The 20,447-nt window shown below is 40.1% G+C and overlaps 1 protein-coding gene across 22 annotated transcripts in view; it reads left to right on the forward strand.

Annotated features, from left to right (window-relative positions):
• DLG2 (discs large MAGUK scaffold protein 2) overlaps positions 1 to 20,447 on the forward strand; it is a 1,735,130-nt gene that overhangs the window by 1,589,376 nt on the left and 125,307 nt on the right. The window lies entirely within an intron of this gene.

The following is a 20,447-nucleotide window of genomic DNA, read 5'->3' on the forward strand; positions in this document are numbered from 1 at the left end:
CAGCTTGGGGAGACAAAGGCAGCGCCTTATAGCAATGGGACATGTGTTCTTATAAACCCATGCTCCTCGATGTACCACTCTAAGACCTTAAGTTTAACCATGTTGAGGAAATCATTGAAATGTTATGATGTTAAATTAGTTAAAAGCCCCTGCTTTTAACAATTTCTTTGACCATGTTGTTATCCAGGATAAAGTTCTTGGCACAGGTTGCAATGGAAATAGTGAGAAGAAATATTTTCAATTCTGACACATCTAAAATTGAATATGTGAGTCAAAGCCCTGGACTTTTGCTTACTTACCATCAGTATGGAAAGAAAATATTCCCATAGTGCTTCCCAGTCTGCATCATATCTGTTGTATTAACTGTGGTGTATTGATCGAAAATCAGAAGTACTTTCTCAAAGAGTTACAAGGTTTTTTTTTCTTAAAGTTTTGGTGGAATGACTCTTCTGTGGCATCTTATTACCAGTTGTTTCTCAAACCACAAAAAGCCACAAAAGGTTACTTGTTCCTTGCCTGACAAAATTCATTAATTCACCAAGAAAAAAAAAAGATTGATTGAACTTGAAATGCCTTCCGGTCTTTCATCCCCGTAGTTAACTCTTGGGTATGACCCATTGTCACTCAGCTGTAACATGCCCCTCTTCTTAGCATGAGCCTCCTATATTCCTTCCAAAACATACTGCATCAGTGCTGACTCTACTTTTAAAAAAACAAAAAACTTATTCTTAAAAACTCAATGAATTTGAAATATCCAGTTCTTTCTTAAAAATAGTTCATCATATTTCTTTGAGGATTTTATATGAAAACATTATTTCCTTTTTTTCCATAAAATCTATGAAAATCTTCCTAATTCCAATTGGAAACTATTCTTCATTCCACTACCATTCAATTGAAAAGAAATGATGACTAATAAAAAATAATAATATATGCATTAATGGCCAAAGTGGGAGAGTGATGCCCAATGGATGAAGAATATGAATCCAGGTACCAGTGGAGAAACCACACCCATCCTCACTGTATTCTATCTCCCCCAGTATCTGCCTGACTCCCACCAAGGGTCATATCCTCATCTGAAATTTTACTGTCTTTTCTTGGCATGAGGTGCATAGTATACATATTAATTTAAGTACTTGAATTGACTTGTCCTGTTGATTCCACTTTGGCTATAAAGTTATCTTTTGTGTGCATTAGGTAGGCACAGCAGGGCCAAAAAGAGAGCAGGATTCCGAAAGGTGGCAGGTTCTCGAGGGTCTTGATTTGCTGGCCTCTCTGACAAGCATAGAGTCCCTTCTTATTCCAGAGAGTTCTAGTACTTCAGAAGCCCTGAGATTTTAAATTTAAGAAAAAAAATCAGAATATCAATGTCCCAAATTTGTTCAGCTGCATTTTGGAAGATTATTTTGGTACATTTACATGTAATCTGTGAAAGAAACATTGAGAACCACCCTGGAACATGTCTTAAAGTGATGTAACAAATGTGATGAAAAGTGGCTATTTCTGTTCTCCTTACTCGTGTTGTATTGCTGATCTTTGTGATAAGAAATATTTTTTAATCTTGAAATGTTTTAGTCTTGGATAGCAAATTAGGAAAAGCCAAATTAGTTTAATAAGATAGAGATAAATCAGCTAATGAAAATGAAATGGTTATATAGAATAAGACTGGAAAGAAAAATTACCAGTCTTGGTATCTTGTTAAAAAAAAATAGGATGCATAAAACTGTTAATGTACTAGAAGGAGTTTGCTGAAAGTATACTGTAATAGCTTAGTCCTTTTAATTAAGTTGCGGAAGATTAGGAAAATTAAATGAAGTGATGTGATGATATTGTGTTAAACTAATAGACTTTTTTGAAATAGTAGTGTTAACCAGAATCAGATCTTTATTATCTGAAATGGTAAATAAAACCATAACATACAAAAGAGATGAAGACTTAAGGTAATAAAGAATGTTATCTTGTTAACATTCTAATAGTTGGAGGTTATACTGAAAGGAGGAACCACCTTTAAATGGGACCCAAAAATAGCCGACACCTCATGGGAAATTTCCCAAATTATTTCTGTGCAAGATACCAAAAGCACCTTGTAGAGGGCTGACCTCAGCATCTAAATGACTCTTAGAGGTATAGACTTGGAAGTGATATGGACCATGAAGAGAGTAAAATCAGAGGGAAAGGACTTACAATATCCCCTGGCCTTGTTCTCATGCAGTATGATACATTAATTTAAATTAATTAGTTAAAGCTAGAAAATGAAATGAAATAGCAAGGCCTAAGGGGAATCCTTACTCAGAATGATTTAGTATGTTTGTACCTTTGTCGTGTGGGATTTTTTTTTAACACCAACTTTGGCTATAGGATTTTCATAGAGATGCTTATTTCTTCTAGAGCACTTGAACAGAACTAATGCCAGTGGATTGTACTTATTTAGGAAAGTCAACTAGTTGCTCTCTCAAAATAAATCAGCAGCAGACTTCCTCTTACTATATAAATATCAGATGATGAGCACGTCTCTTAGGTTTAAAAGTCTCTTTAATCTGAGAATGACATCCTGGAGTATTAGTCTCTTCATTCTGCTTAGCTTTATGTAATTCTGGGACTGCAACCTTAGCTATCACCATACTTACTGTTTAATTTACCGAAGAGGAGACTGAGCCCCAGGACCCCCCCAGCTGTTGGGTGGCAGAGTCAGATCTCCTGCCTCCCAGTCCCATATATCACTCCGCCGCCTGCCTAGAGCTGAGCTGATGTGTATCAGCAGTTGAATGCACTTTGGCTGTGAATCCCAGTGTGCTGCTGTCAGCACGGCGGCCAGCTCTTGGATTAAGGAATAGATTAGCTGAGAGGAGAAATTCAAATGTAAACCTCTTTGGGGTTTTTACACAGGATAAACTGCACTATAGGGATTTCATATGGGATTTCTTTAGTACTATTCATATTTTTCTCTGAATCCAAAACCCAAACCAGAAAGCAAGCAGCTTCTTTGTCCTGTAATAAGCAATTTAGCTGACTTAGTCGAATATTTGTCTGCACCACAAAACCACTCTTTCCCTCGGACTTACCTCTTCTTCCCCTACGCACAGACACATACAGATACACACACACGCACACACACACGCACGCACGCACGCACGCATGCACGCATGCGCTCCCAACCTTACCCCTGCCCTGGCCGTGACTCAGAGGATGCATCTTCTCAGGAAGCTGCAGAAGCTGGCTCCATTCTCCTACTGGAAATGATCCTCCCAGGTTGTAGCGCTTTGTGTGCCTGACAGTGCAGAAAGGAGAAGGAGGGAACTAGCACATCTGGGCCAGGCAGTGGTGTAAACTTGAGCCAACCCTCCCTATTTTCCAATCTAGTTGCATTTCTTTTCCTTCTTTTAATCTTTGGTGTAAGGTGCTTGAAGTGCTTTGACAGTGCTGTGCAAATGGCTTTGATTGTCCCCAGTGATGATGCGCACGTGTTCCCCGCAGATCATTTGGGTGGATTTGATTTAGTGGGCTCTGTGCATTGGGTATCTCCTGCATTGTGAAACATATATAGTTGTAGAACCATCAAAGTAAATAATGTTAAAAATTTGAAGGAAATGTTTTTCACAGTACTCCACAAGTACATTACCAGTTCTTCAGTCATAGATGCACTTGGGCTCGTGAGCCACTGGCACATGGGCTTTGTTGCATGACCTTGGAGATTCTCCATATGAGCGGGTTGAGGTCTCACTGCCTCTGAAATACGCACTTCTTTTCTTATCTATCAGCTGGTAAAAGCATCAATATGACAGAATAAGGCTTTTCCTGCTGCCAGGAGGGACACACCTTTATCTCTGAAAGCTGCTAAGAAAGGTCAGAGATAGAGGGGGCTAAATTTACACAAAAGTGCAGATGGCAAAGTTGAGATCCCTCTTTTGATAAAGAGAGCAAGAACACCCAGGACACTGGGAGAATGGAGGAGGGAAGAGAAAAAGCTGGTAAGTCTATCAGTGGGGAATAAAAGTTCACAGGAAAGAATGTAAAAGAGAAACTCGGCCCATGTTCATTTGTTGGTAAAAGATAATTGATTTTGAGAGTTCAAGTGACTAACTTTTCTGTTGTGAATTTAGGTTTAAAAGTCAGTTTCTATGGTTAATTTATGCATTCGTCAAGCATTTTTCGAACGTATATTCCATGCCAGGACCTCTAACAGGCACTGTGGACCCAGCAGTAAAAGTCATGTCTCCTGTCTGTCCCCAAGAAACTCACATCCAATAGGGGAGGCAGACTTGGGGAAGACGACCACAATGCAGAGTGACATGAAAAGTTCACCCTAGAAAGGCCAGGAATCTTTTACTGCTCCCTCATGCAAGGACATCTGAACTGATTCTTGAGGATTTTATACGAGTTAACCCAGAGGCCTTCAAGTCTTTTTACTTAATGTAAGAAATACATTATTCACCATGACTCAGTAAATACATACCCACATAAAGCTGAAAGAAAAATTTCATTACATCGTATCAACATGTCTTATGTATAGTAGAATTTGCTGTTTTCCATTTTATTTGTCTCCCTCTTTTTAAAAAACATGACGGTCACAACTCATTAACTTGATTTAATAATCTCTCAGGGGTCATGATCTGCAGCTTGCAGAAGGAATACTCCGGGCCGATGACACAGCACACAGACAGACAGCAGAGCACCTCTTCCCTGCATTACAGTTAGCGTCCCTGGGATCCCAGACCCTTGGAAGGCAGTTCTCCCTGGTACAGATGACGAAGTGAAAGTGGAGGGAAATATTTGTCAGCCACCTTCTGTGGGTCACCCTTTATGTCAGTACTCTGCATATATGTCCCCTTGTGATTCTCCTGGCACCCCACAGAGTCAGGGGCTATTTCCTCCATTTTACAGAGGGAAGAAACTGAGACTCAGAGAAGCTAAATATTTGCCCCAAGATCACAAAGCTGGACCGGACGTGAGCTAGACATTCAGGTCCTGTGTGTGAGAACAGTGCTTATTTAAGATCACAGTTGCTGGATTGTGCCGGACATACTAACATGTGAATCTTGGCTCTGCCACTTACTAGCTCAGAGATCTTGGAAACGTGAGTCGCTCTGATTTTAGCATCCCTATCTGTGGGATTGGAGTAGTAATGGAACACCATAAAGCGGTCATGAGGATTAAATACAATAGTGAATTTAAATATCTGGCACATGGGAAGCAATTGATTAACATTGGTGGTATTTATCACCATATTAGAAAGACAGCCTGTCAACTGCAGGACAAAGAGAATATAGAATTGTTTGTGAATGAGACACTGTTTTTTCAGCTTTCCTTCAGCAAGGGAGGAGGACAGACTTCCTGGAGCACCCCACTTTTTTTTAATTGAAGTATAGTCAGTTTACAATGTGTCAATTTCTGGTGTACAGCATAATGTTTCAGTCATACATACACATACATATATTCATTTTCATGTTCTTTTTCATGATAGGTTACTACAAGATAGTGAATATAGTTCCCTGCGCTATACAGTAGAAACTTGTTGTGTATCTATTTTATATGTAGTTGTTAGTATCTGCAAATCTCAAACTCCCAATTTATCCTTTCCCACCCCTTTTCCTCCCTGGTAACCATAAGTTTGTTTTCTGTGTCAGTGAGTCTGTTTTGTAAATAAGTTCACTTGTGTCTTCTTTTGTCTTTTTTTGGATTCCACATATGACTGATATCATATGGTATTTTTCTTTCTCTTTCTGGCTTATTTCACTTAGAATAATGATCTCCAGGCCCATCCATGTTGCTGCAAATGGCATTATTTTATTCTTTTTTTTTCAGTTTTAATATTTTTTTGTTGAAGTACAGTCAGTTTACAATGTGTCAATTTCTAGTGTACAGCACAATATTTCAGTCACATAGGAACATACATACATTCATTCTCATATTCTTCTTCACCATAGTTACTGTAAGACACTGAATATAGTTCCCTGTGCTATACAGTATAAACTTGTTGTTTATCTATTTTATATATATTAATTGGAATCTGCAAATCTCAATACTTTATTCTTTTTTATGGCTGAGTAGTATTCCATTGTATAAATATACTACAGCTTCCTTATCCAGCCATCTGTTGATGGACATTTAGGTTGTTTCCATGTATTGGCTATTGTGTATAATGCTAATAGGAACGCTGGGGTACAGTTATCTTTTCAAATTAGAGATTCTTCTAGATATATGCCCAGGAGTGGGATTACTGGGTCATATGGTAAGTCTATTCCTAGTCTTTTGAGGAATTTCCATAGTGTTCCACAGTGGCTGCACCAGACTGCATTCCCACCATCAATGTAGGAGGGTGCCCTTTTCTCCACACCCTCTGGAGCCCTTGTACATTGCTACTCCTCTAGACCCCAGGGAAGCTGAAGGGGAAGCTGGGGTTCTACAGCTCCAGCGTGCCCAGCTCTGACAACTCACCGGGTGTTTCTCATCCCCCATAAGGGTCTACCCAGAGGCAGAACCTGAAAGGAAGTCAGTTGGAGACACAGCTAAGAGGAAGGGGCCACTTTGCTTACACCTGACCCTTCCAGTTCTTCATGGGTGTTATGAGTGTCCCTGTCCCTGCAATTTCTTCCACTTTCCCTCTGCATTTTTCAGCCACTCTTAAGCCATGTGCTCACAGTTTCTGTTCTGGATTTGAAGGACTTACTTCTTTTTGCACTGATTCTAAGTCCTGATTTTATTTTATTTTATTTTTGGTTGGGGAGGTAATTAGGTTTATTTATTTATTTTAGTGGCGGTACTGGGGATTGAACCCAGGACCTCATGCATGTTAAACACATGCTTTACCGCTACCATGCTATACCCTCCCCCTTAAGTCCACGTTTTGAACTAGTAACTCAAACTTTCTTTCTCTGACAGTTTTTGCTTCCAAGGCTATATAATATGACAAATGCTCTTAGGTCTGCCTCCTGCCCCATTGTTTAACATAAAGTTTTTTCACTCTGGATGATCAGTACATTGATTCTTTCATTCAGCAGATGTGGTTTCACGGACTTAGCACCAATGTACCAGTCTGCAGTAGATGTGAAGGATACAGAGATGAATAAGAAGACAGATCTCCTTCCCTCAGGAGTCTCAGCGTCCATATCTGTAGGCAGTTCGAATAGTATGCAGATCATTATTGTAACTGTCCTTTCCTGATACCTCATGAGTTACATGCCTTACAATATTAACTTATTTTAATCTTTACAACATGCCTATAAGGCTTCCTATGGTGAAATCTGCCCAGAAGACTACTGGTATTTAAAATTCATCTGTTAAAATAGTGATCACTCTAGTCTTTAATAAGGCTTCATGGTAAAAGCTCCTTGAAATTGAAATACTGGTTCAAAAATGGTTCAATACTGAACCTGCAAATCCCAATTAACATCTTAGTTTTATTATATCCTTAGTGCCTTACACCAGTCTTGGCATGAAGAAGTCTCCTTAGTAAATGAATCAATGAATTAATCCCTAGACAGTTTCCTATACAGATGTGAAAGAAAAAAATTAGAATATAAGGCAAGACCTTTGAGCAGTCAGTCCTATGGAAGTCCAATACCAAGTGCCCGGAGTCTGGCCGTGTCCTGAGGACACAAGCGTGACCTGCTGGTACTGGGATTTCCAGGACACATCAGGCTCTCAGGGCCATTCAGACTACTTTATTCGCCTACTGAACTCTGTGACCTGCTTTCAACTGGGGCTAAATCAATCAAAGATTTAGACCATGACACACAGCCTATACCTTCCTAGTGACAGGACCTGGGGTAGAGGCAGGGTTCAGGGTGAGCCTCATCCTGGTTCTTGTTCTCAGCACCTTAGTCTTCCTATTCCAGGGATATACAGCTACAAGTTACATCAAGGACAGTTTTGCACAAAAAATCTCACCCAGGGTTTTTCATCCTGATGGGTTCTTATTCTAGAGGAAAGATATTCTCACCTGATTGATTTTGGCGGGAGGGGAAAGAAACATTGTCATGTAAGTAAGAGACTCTGGTCCTTCTCCTTCTCCTCTTCCTCTTTCTCCTCCTCCTCCTCCTTCTTCACAATAACATATCCTTCCCCTCTGCTTCCCACTCACTGGTCAGTAACCTGGGGATGCTAAGGAAGAATGTAGAATTGGAGCAGGTCAGGGGACTTTGCACCAGTGCAAAGCTGTTTCCAACTTCACTTATGTGCATTTCTCAAGATCATTTAAGGCAAAGCCATGGCATCTGTGGGCTTGATTACAAATCATATTTTTATCTTCTTCCTTTCCAGCCTTGGACCCAATACCCTCTCAGCAGCTGTCCCCAGAGGACATGTTACAGTCAGCTGTGTGCGTCCCCTGCCCAGGGCTTGTTTGGCACAGCGCTGGCCAGTGACGGCATTTTTAATGCCTCCTATTCATTCACTCATATATTCTTATTTAGCAAAATCATCATTTATTCTTTCAGAAATACGATGTATTGCAGCACCTTGGATTCAGAGGTTCCTAACTCTCTTAAAATCTTACTGGGGGAGACATGACCAGGTACCTGAAACAGCTGAACAAGATGAGGCAGAAAGCCTGGAGAAAGTCTAAACTTGGGAAACCAGAGTAATCTGGAGAGGGCATTGCAAAGTCAGGGTGGGCAGCCCCAGCCACACTGAGGGGCCAAGGCTTATGTGTCTGAGCTTTACCTCTGACTTCATTTAAACCTCAAAAGAGTGCTGTGACACAGATATGATTATTATTGCCATACTACAGAGGAGGAACCTTCTAGAAGGCCAGAGAGGTTTAAAAATAACCTACCCATGGTGCTTGTAGCCAAGCCATATTCTCTACCCAGGTATGTCTCTCTCTGAAGCCCATGCTCATTGTACTGCAGTGCAGTGCAGAGGAAGTTAACTCTGTAGGAGCTGAGGTTACATTCATACTGATAGACCGTCTATTTGGTTTCTACTCTGTACAGACTTCCTCCACATCGACCTGGCTTCTGGTCCAGACTTCACAGCTTATCGGTTGCTGCAACTTGAGTTTCTCATGTATAAAATGGACATAACACCTAATTCACAGGCTTGTTGCTAGGATTAATTAAACTAAGCCTATGAAAGAACCTGCCAGACGGGCCTCGTTAGGTAAAGGGGAAGTCCCTTTCCCCCTTTGAGTGATCAGAGTCTGCCCCCTAAGCTGGTGCCTCCTGTAAAGCAAAATAGATTTAGATTCTTCCTTTATATCTTGCAACTCATTAGCATGATGCTCACTCTTTCAAACATTTGCATTTTTAAGTGCGTCCTTAATTGTGGAACAAAAGGCTTTGTCTTCAGGCAGCTAATTTTGTGCCAGAAATAGAAAGGAGGAGGAGTCACTGGAGACCTAGGGGAGGTTTCTCCTTCCCCTAAAATCACAGGCTGGCCCTGATTTTGGAAGGTTTTTCATTTTTAAGTTTCTTTAGTAAGAGGGACAAAAGTAAGTAAGAGGGATGACCCTTCCGTTGACCATCACATTGTTTTCTCTATCCCTCCATCCCAAGTTCTAGAATCCAGATATCATTTTCATTAATAGTGGACCCTCATTCATTCACTCACTCACCCACTTGATCCTCCAGAAAATTTTTTCAGAGCCATAACCATCCACCTTAGACTGTACTGTGCCCTGGGGTTAAAAAGATTAGTGAGGCATCTTGAGACACTCCACCAACCTGGGTCCTGCTCTTCCCTCTCACCCCATGGTAATCATATTTCCAGAAATTTCACATCTCCAGAGGAGAGACTTAGCCTCTTAGCCCAAAATTACTACTTCCAAGAACAATCCAAACAGCTCTAACTAGAAAAGAGGGAGAACAACAAAAGGCAAGGCACAGAATGTTGACAAGAGAGAACAGGTGAGAGGTGAGCACATGGGAATACTGAGGGAATCTTCACCCTCAGTCACGAGATTAGGTTAAGAGCAAGGGACTAGACTCAAGGCATTGGTCCTTTCATCTCAGCGTTTGAAACAGTGCCTAACATGTTAAAAGAGTTCTTTAAATACTTACTGAATGAATTTTTGGAATAGCAGTTAACTTGACAGTGAAACAGAAGAAGGTATTTGGAGAATCACCAACAATTGATAGATGCTGGTTGAGTTAAGCACATGCTCCTCTGTGTGCCTCCACACCATGTAAACTCCCTTCTAACCTTCACACCCTCTCCACCGCCCATCCATTGACTCACTTGTCCCCTCCACCGGATGGTGAGCACCTCTCGAATGGAGATTTGCCCGGTTACAGTCTGTATCAGCACTGCTGACTCAATCAAGTGAATGAGTTATGGATATTACTAGATTGGAGAGCATTTAACTTTTAATTAAAATTTTACTCAATTACCTCATGGCTTGCAAATTGTTCCAGGCCTAACAGAAGTCCTTGTCTCTTCTTGATCAGGTGAGTAAGCTGTCCTGTTCAGTAGTGATAATTGTTTCCGTGTTTTTTTAAAAACTCATTTAACCAAACAAATTCCATATTTTGGGGGAGTGGGGAGGCAGAGGAGGTAATTAGGTTTATTTATTTATTTATTTATTTTAAGGGAGGTACTGCGGATTGAACCTAGGACCTCATGCGTGCTAAGCAGGTACTCTACCCTGAGCTATACCCTCCCCCACCACAAATACCATATTAAAAATAGTATAGACTTCAAATCCATTTTCCTTTTTTATTATAAATCAGTAAGAACAGAAACAAGAACGTTCACAAGTTTTTAAAAAGTACTTCATAATAATAAACAGCTAATTATAATTGTATCCTATTCAATTCATTTACCAAGCACCTTATGTGGATTATCTTATTTAATTCTCATAAAACCCTATGAGAGATGGCTATTTTTAGCCTCATTGTAAAGAAGAGAAAATGGAGACCAGGTTTGAAGTTTGCCCATAAGAGGCTAGCCTGGGCCTAGAACCTAAACCAGATGTCCCATTCCCCCACCTACAGTGTCATGTGGCTTTATTGAAGGACTTTCATATATTTTATTTCACTTGATATATATATATTCAGTAGGTATTTTTTTCCCAGTTTTCAGATGAGCAATCTGAGGCTTAGAGTATGAAATTATCTATTCTTATCTCCAAGCATAGAATGGTGCCAAGCCCTTGTCTCAGTCCACTGTCTTTAAAGATATGTCAGCAACTCACGGGTCACATGTATCTTTGTCTAGTGTTTCCTCCTGTTTCACTTACTGCCACGTTACATACTGCATGACTCCTGTAGGACTACTTCTGTGTTATTAAATGTTGAATGGGCAGCTGACCATCATACAGTCACCCTAGATCCTGTCCTCTAGTTTGAAGATGCCCAGAGCACATGGATTTGTGGCTAAATCGAGCGAGACCCCCTGAGCTGCAGCCATGACAATGGCCCGAACAAATTCTCTGCCCCTCTTCAGCCAGCAGGTTCTGAGCCTGCGCAGCCCTGACCATATAAAGCCCCACATCAAAGAACATAGCAGAAGTGCCTGTCACACATAGTGCCCCACACACGGGGGCACATGCAGCCTGAAACCCATGACCAGCTACGCAATTTGTGGGGCCCAGTACAAAGTGACAATGGGGCTTCATGTTCAAAAATTGGAATATCAAGACGGGGAGAGCAGAGCATAATACTAAGTGTGGGACTCTGTGCAGCCCCGCAGGCTCACACCTGTGCAGCCCCGCAGGCTCACACCCATGGTGCCAGGCCTTCTGATGCCTGGTTTTAGGACTGTTTGCTCAAAACTGAAATCATGTGTGTTTCCCTTAGTATGTCATGTGGCAAGTGTAAGAAACACGAAATGGGCACTGGGAGCGTTTTCAAGGAGCCAAGCTTTGTCTTTTACCTGAAAGAGTACTTTATATAAAGGATCTATAATGCCAGCTTTTGTGATATGTAGAAACATTACCTTTCAGCCCTCTTAGGGAGTGAGAAACTTGAAATTCCCACTTGCTCTCAGCTTTCAACTGCCTACTTTTAGTTGGCGCTCTCCACTGCAGGAAATCTTTCAAAAGCTAAGTGGTGTCGTTATTTCATATTTAGTTAGCACCTGCAATACGCTCTAGTCTTCCCGTTCTGCAGAAGTTTCTGTCCCTTCTTCTTGCTCCTCAGGTCTAAGTTTTTAAGACAATGAAGAAAAGTGCCTCAGAGGACTTAGGAAATGCTAGAAACCTGTTGGCTGTTGGTGTCCCTTCCACGTGTGATTTCCTAAATGCAGAGCCTGCAAGAGAATAGATTTCCTTGACCAACATCATTAGCATTACAAAAGATCAGGCACCTCGCATGGGATTGACAACTTAATTTTACCAAGTAAGGAGTCTAAAAATAATAAACGCACATAGAAATTTTAGTTTAAATTGATTGCTTCTTATTATGGCCATCATTTTACATAAGAGAGAGCATTTTAATGCCAAAAGAAAATGAGGAGTGTCTGAGCATCAGGAATAGTTCCCAAAATTTTTAAATTTGTATTTTTAAAACCTCACTCAATGCATCTCCATCTTTCTTCTAGTCATATAATCCTACCTTATAGCTAAAAAAATTAAGGCAAACATTGTGATGGCTAACTTGTTTAAATTCTTAATCCTAAATTTTTTGGTTTTAAATGATTATAAAATGCCTAGGATGCCTTTTTTCACTTTGGTCCTTTCTTGACAAAGAAAGCTATCTTTTAGCTTTTCTTTTTCCTCATACACGTTTTTCATTTTTCATACCATTTTCTCAAAAAATAGGAAGCCCAGAAACCATCCTGTGTGGTAAACTGATGCTTTTTGGTGATACTTATTAAAAGGTAAGAAGGAATTTTCTATTATAAAAATGATTTTTATGATTTTTAAGAATTGTACTTTCAAGTATTTTACATGTATGGCTTCCCTGACTTTAAAGACAGACTCTTTTAAAAGATATCATCACTTTATAGTGTCTTTCACTGTATTTTAAAGCATTGTATATGCTGTATTGTTTCAGAACAGATGGCTTACTTCAGGACTTTTTCCCCCCTTAATTTTCTTAAAAAATGCAGATTTGGCCTTTCAGATGAAGGATCCCATACTTTTTTTTTTTTAATCTGATTCCATGGGTAAAATAGTGAGAAAATGTGATGTGAACTGAATGGAACTTTTACAATAAACAAGATATTTGGTAGCTTCTAGTGACCTCTGTCACAAAATGTTAAATTCTCATATAAATTAACTTTGTAGTTCTTACTCTCCAGACAAAGCTCTGAAACCAATTCCTGTGGCTTCTGACCCATTTCCTCCCTCTCTTCCTGTTAAGGGGGCTCTGAGTTAGTCATCAGGAAGGGTCTCTGTGTTTCCAGTTGCTGTGAGTCCAGAGTTTCCCCATTTCTCAAAGGCCTGTGTTGAATGAACCCCACTGTTGGCTCTTTATAACACTTTTCTCTTGTCCTAAAATTCCCTGTTCCTGCCCCTTCCCTTGTAAATGGATGCCCCCGTACCACCCCCACCTCCACGACACATTAAAATCTTCTAATGAGTCCTTGATTACATAATGGATTCAGGGTTCCTGAGGACAAGAAGGTGGTGATGAGAATTTAAATATCATTTAAGAGAGAGTATTATTACTATCCCCATTTTACAGTTAATGACATCAAGGTTAGATAGTTCATGCTGTTGCCCAAATTTCCACAGCAAAGAAAAAGAGGTATAAATCAGTCTGTCTGATACCAAATTCCTGCTCTTAACCTTAATGTCCAGGGTTTCTGGAAATACCACATTTTCTTGGCTCTGCTTGATTTCATATATGCTCCCTCATTCCTATTGGCACTTATAATTGTTATAGAAAGTCCTATAAGTTTTACTGTAGAAAATATAGTGGTTTAATGTATAATGTGTCTCCCTGAATAATAAATGAGTACCTTAAAGCTGGTTGGTGAGTGGATCCTTGACTTGGAGTTGTCATGGCTCAAATTTAAACCATGGAGTCACACCTTTCGTTGACCAAGCATCATCAGCAAAGAGGCAGGAACTTTCCTGCCGTGTACAGGTTGGGAAGATTGCAAGACCTTTAGACCAACCTACAGCAAGTCTGGTATAGTGGAAGGGATAGGGTTTGAGTTCTTCTTGGGTGACTATTAATTATAAAATGCTATGTAGATTGCTGTCAAGGAGTGAAAAGGTGGATCAGATATGCCCCCAAGGATGCAGTTAAAGCTACTTAGAAGAAACAGGTGAAAATAATAGTGTGTTATTCTTAATTGAGACTCTGCTCTGGGATCTTGGGGTGGGGCGGCTAGGAAATAGATACTTGAAAGGTCAAATATGAGAGGTTCCAAAAGGAAAGATGTATTTTTTTCTTCTTTTTTTGATTATTTTTGGCAGTGTACTTCCTCTGGGCAGGAAGTAATTAGGCACTGTCATGGAATGAAACACGAACTCCCCTAGACCGCCGACTGACTCAGCCATTCATGCATGAGTCCACAGCATAATGGAAAAGGCAAAAAGCCTGGGTTTTAGTCACAAGTACCTGGATTTAAGTCCCAGTTCTGCCACCTATTGCTTGTGTTGTGACCTTGGCAATTCATTCTCCATCTGGGCCTCAGCTTCTTCCATGAAATGAGGTTAGTAAGTACACAACTCAAAAGGTTTTATGAAGAATAGTGCCTGTAAATCACCTAGCATCTGACACAAACTCTTCCAGAAATTAGAATAGAGAGACTTCTTACTATTAGCTTTTTCAATGTTAACATAACCTTGATACCAAAACGTAACATGGTAACTATAAGAAAAAAAATTATGGTCCAATCTCTCTTACAAACACAAAAACAAAAGTCTAAAATGAAATATTAATTAACGAAGTGAACTCAGTGATATATAGAAAGAATAATTTACAAAATGCACTAATCTTAAAATAAAATATTGATAAATTGAACTACATTAAAACAAAAATTTCTATTCAAAAAAGATCCCATGGGTAAAATAAAAGTGTAAACAGAGCATAGGAAAAGATTGGTAATACAGAGATCTGGAAAAGCAATTGTAACCAGAATGTGTAAATAACTGTCACAAGTTACTAAGAAAAAGAGATAAATTTTTTCTAAATGGTTAAAAGACTTGAACAGGTACTTCATGAAAGAGGATATGTAGACGGTGAGTTCACATATGAAATGGTATTCAGTTGATTGGTATTAGGAAAATGCAAATTCAAATCCTAATGCCACTATCTACCCACCAGAATTACTAAAAAGACCATTCATTTCATGTGTTAGCAAACATATAGAGACTCACGGGTGTCTAATATGTTGCTCATGGGGGGTAAATTAGTATGACCACATTAGAAGACTGTCACTATTTACTATTGTTGAACATATTATATCCTATGATTTGTTCCTAGGGTACACACACACACACACACATACACACACACACACACATACACACACTAGAAATATTTACATATGTTCAACAAAAATACATTCAAGAATGTTCATAGTAGCATTGTTTGTGATAGCTTAAACCTGGAAAGAACCTCAAATGTCTATCAACAATAGGATAGGTAAATAAATTGTAGTATATTTATGTAAGGGAATATTATACAGCAATTAAAATTAGCAGCTGCTACATGCAACAGCAGGTAGGGGTATTGCAAATATAATATTGAGTGAAAGAAGGCAGACACTCACACAAACTACATGTATATTAGTTTTCTGTGCTGTTGTAATAAATTACCATACGAATTTACTGTCTTACCATTCTGTACATTAGAAGTCCATCATGGGTCTCCCCAGACTAACATCAATGTATCAGCAAGCTGTGTTCCTTTCTGGAGGTTCTAAGTGAAGGCCTGATTCTTGTTTGTTTGGATTGTTGGCAGAATTCATTTCCTTACAGTTGTAGGAGTGTCCCTACCATCCCTGCTTTCTTGCTGGCCATCAGCTGAGAGGTATTCCCATCTTCTGGAGGCTGCCACATTCCATGGCAGGTGGCCCTTTTCTTTCATATTTTTTTATTGTTGTATCTTTATTTTTATATTTTTATTGAAGTACAGTTGATTTACAATGTTATGTTAATTTCTGGTGTACAACATAGTGATTTAGTTATACATACATAGATTCCTTTTCATATTCTTTTTCATTATAGGCTATTAAAAGGTATTGAATATAGTTCCCTGTGCTATACAGTAGGACTTTGTTATTTATCTACTTTACTTACAGTAGTTAGTATCTGCAAATCCTGAACTCCCATTTTACTCCTCCACCTCCTCCTTTCCCCCTAGTAACTGTAAGTTTGTTTTCTATGTCAGTGAGTGAGTCTGTTTCTGTTTTGTAAATAAGTTCACTTATGTAATTTTTTTTTTTTAGATTCCACATATAAGTGATGTCATATGGTACTTTTCTTTCTCTCTCTGGCTTACTTCACTTAGTATGACAATCTTCAGGTCCATCCATGCTGCTGCAAATGGCATTATTTCATTCTTTTTTATGGCTGAGTAATATTCCATTGTGTATAAATACCAACTTTTCTTTATTCATTCATTTGTTGATGGATATTTAGGTCTTGGCTATTGTACATGGTGCTGCTATGAACATTGGGGTGCATGTAACTTTTCAAATTAGAGTTTCCTCCAGATACATTCCCAGGAGTGGGATTATTGGATCATAGAGTAAGTCTATTTTCAGTTTTTTAAGGAACAGTCCATACTGTTTTCCATAATGGCTACATTCCCACCAACAGTGTAGTCTATGGCCATACCACCCTAAACATGCCCACTCTCATCTTTCATATAAAAAACCAAGTACTGCTACTCCTTCACTCCTTCTCACTTGCTTCTCTGTCACCTACCTAGGAAAGATTCTATACTTTTAACACTTTTAAAGACTGATGTGATTAGATGGGGTCCACCCAGCTAATCGAAGATAACCTTCTCTCTTAAAGATCCTTAACCTTCACATCTACAAAGTCTCTTTTGCAATGTGAATAACATAGTCACAGATTTCAGGGATTAGAGCATGGACATCTTTGGGGGGCCATTATTCTGCCTACCACTATATGATTCCATTCGTGTAACATTCAAAAACAGGCAAAATTAACCTTTAGTGATAGAAAAGAGTGAGTAGTAAACAAGAGTAATAATATCCATGTAAAGGGTTGTTACGAGCATTAAATCCAGCCAAAGTATTAATTGCCTCAAAAAGTATCTGCCACGAAATAGACAGTATTTGTTAAGTCCTATTTCCTTCTCTCTCCCCTCCCGCAACGTTATCTTTTCATCTGTAAAAATGCTGCAATCAGGAATTTGCAGGATAAGGTATCCTGAAGATTTACAGACCCTCTGTGACAGTGCTTGCCTATCCCCTAGAAATCATAATTTAAGCAAGAATTCCATATGCTGCTTGGGATAAAGGAAATTTGGAAAATAATGCTCTTTAGAGTTTATTTGAAACACTGCTGAAATCACAGAAAGTGCTGAATGATCTACCCAGCCCCATCCAAAATACTGGTTGCTGCACTTTTTAAGCCACTCAAACGCAAATCAGCCATGTTATACCAATGAAAACATAGTTTAAGAGTTCTTAAAATAGTGGACTAATCACAGATCGATAGAGAACCAGCAGTCAGTGCTTCTAGATCTTAATCTTTTGCTGGAAGGCTCAGTCTATGGCTCTTAGAGTATAGCACAGAGTCTGAGTACAAAGAAGTTCATAAATATTTGTTAGATTTTGTTGAAATTACAAAGGGCATCTGGCTGTTTGTTTGTTTCATTTTGCTTTTCATTAAAGCAGCTGTTGTCCATGCCCCTGACTTACTGAATGTGCTAAGAAAGAAGTCTGGTGAAAATTAAGTCTAACATTCATTTCGTTCACTTGTGCCTCAGAGTTTTCCATTCATTCATTTTATAAACAATGGTTGATAGCCCATATGCTAGACATTTAGATGGATTCAAGGACTACAAGGATAAAAACACTCGGTCCTTGCTTTAGGGTACTCCCGATCTAGTGGGTAGACCAACAAAAGGATGTCCAAACCCTCCTCACCCTCTACACTGAATTTGGATTGATCTGTCTTGATTAAGAGGGATTTCTCAAGCATGGGAGTGCCTGCCAGGGTAGGGTATGTCCCACTGTGACCAGTTCACACTGGATTTCTCTCCTGGGAAGGGCCAAGAAGCGTCTCTAAAGTAGGTTGGTTTTACTAGTTGGCTTTTTGAGAGCTTTCTCTCACTGTTTGTCAACAGTGGCTGCATGTTAGAATCACCTGGGGAGGGCAGGAAAAAACTTTTGTTTCCCCTTATACTATTCGCTGAATAACTCACTACAGACACCAGACATGTGGGTTTTTCTCCGCAGCGACCAATTCTCCAGCACCAGCTAGGTGTCTCACAATTTAACTCAATTCTGACACTATCTATGTGGAGAGAGTGTCACATCCCACAGGTGAAGGGCTCAGCCCCACAAGACTGCTCCCACTTCAGGTGCCAGTTGAAAGTTCAGGTTGTTACTTATGCTTCTGACCAGCTGGCTTTAAATTAGAGTTTCCCGCAATCCTCTCCTTGGTTCAGTAATTTCCTAGAGCAGCTCATAGAGTTGAAGAAAACAGTTTACTCTGTAGGTTACTGGTTTATTAGAAGCGAATATGACTTAGGAACAGACAGGTGGAAGAGATGCCTAGGACAAGGTATCGGGGGGGGGGGAGGCGCCAAGCTCCCATGCCCGTGCCAGGAGGATCACCCTCCCAGTGAGGGCCACCCTCTCAGGATCTCCATGTTTGCAGCAACCTAGAAGCTCCCTGAGCTCCACCGTTTAGGATTCCTATGGAGGCTTCATTACAGAGGCATGACTGATAAATCATTAGCCATTGGTGGTGAATTCAACCTCCAGCCTGTGTTCCTTCTTCAGAGGTTAAGAGTGGGGCTGAAAGCTGCCGTCCTGTAATCATATGGTTTCCCAGGCAAGCAGCTCCCATTCTTAGGGACCTTCTAAAAGTCAACTCAGTAACAGAAACTGAGGCATGGTTGAAAGGGGCTTTTATGAATCGCAAGAGACACCTTCATGACTCTTGGGACATTCCAAGGATATGAGGAGCTCTGTGCCAGGACTGGGACAAAGAGCAAATCTTATTATAATTCACAATATCACAACTGCTCTTAAAAACCCTCATGCCCAGGGCCCAGGGCCCAGGCCAAACTTCTTGAGTCAGAGTCTCTGAGAATGTGTCCTGGGCATCATTATTTTTATAAGCTCCCCTAGTGACTCCAGTATGTAGTAGTAACATTATGAACCACTATTTATCTTTTCTTTTTCTTTCTTTATCTTTTTTCTTCGTCTTTTTTTTTTTACTTTATTTACTTCCTCATTAACTGGAGAACAATAGCTTTAAAAGTCTTAGATTTCTTACATGGAAGTCTGGTTAGTGCCAACCTGCAACTAATGGGAAGTCCAGTTCCTGGGGTGGCTTTCAATTTTGATCGCATTTCAGACTCAGAATTTGGAAACCAACCTTGAACTTGATGCTACCACTTGCTAACACTTAGCAAAAATAAAATGTCCTAGTTTAAAACTAAGGAACTTTTGGAAAGCAGATTGAAAACATTGGAAAGATTCCTTGAGAATCAGAGAGTTTTAACATTCATATTTTGATCTCGAGTGAATAAGAAATGAACTGATTAGAAGTTCTTAAATTGCATGAGGTCCCTTTGAGAATGTTCAGAGTACAGGTGGGCACCAAAAAACCTGTACTATAACCTGTTTGAGTGCTGTGTGTGTGTGTGTGTGTGTGTGTGTGTGTGTGTGTGTGTGTGTGTGTAGTAATGACCAGGCAATAAATTTAGGTACCATTAAGTTTACCGAATCCTCGTTTCTGGTTCTTAGGGATTCCCCCCCCGACACGCTCTGTCGTGCACTGCCCCCATTTTCTTCCCAGCCCACCATCACCGTTTGACCCTGGCCTTTCCCCAGCACTGTCTTCCTTCCCTGCACTACTCTGCACCACTCCCCGCCTTGGGGTTTAGCCTATCCCAGGCCTCTGCAATCGGTTGGCATGGAAACATTAGATGATCCTGCCTGGTGGGAGAGATGTTCTGTTTCCAAGAGAAAATGGAAAAGATTCAAGTGTGATTCACTTCCAGCCATTTTAACTCTTAAGTTCATCCGTCTATTTAAACTGTATCTGTGGCTCCAGATCACCTACTAGGTAAAGGAGATTATCTTGGTCTCAACTTTGCCTCCCGCCCCTACTTCCAGTTCCCCTAACAGTCTCTGGGCTGCGGCGTCAGGGAGCACCCTGCTCTTTCCTTTCTGCCTGCCTTTGCACCAGCTCTTTCTTCAATCTGAGTGCAGGCTCCCCGACTTTGAATTTCTGTCTAAGAGGTTCTCAAAGGCCTTTCAAGACCCAGTGCAGGCACCACATCTCCCTGCCCCATCCTCTCATGGCACTCCAGTTATAGGGATTGTAGGAGACTCCATGTTTAGGTAACTGTTTTTTCCCTGACCTTGAGCTCGTTAAAGGAGAAGCAGGCTACTCTGAGCAG

The sequence above is a fragment of the Vicugna pacos genome, chromosome 10, assembly GCF_048564905.1.
Source record: "Vicugna pacos chromosome 10, VicPac4, whole genome shotgun sequence".
NCBI classification, from domain to species: Eukaryota; Metazoa; Chordata; class Mammalia; order Artiodactyla; family Camelidae; genus Vicugna; species Vicugna pacos.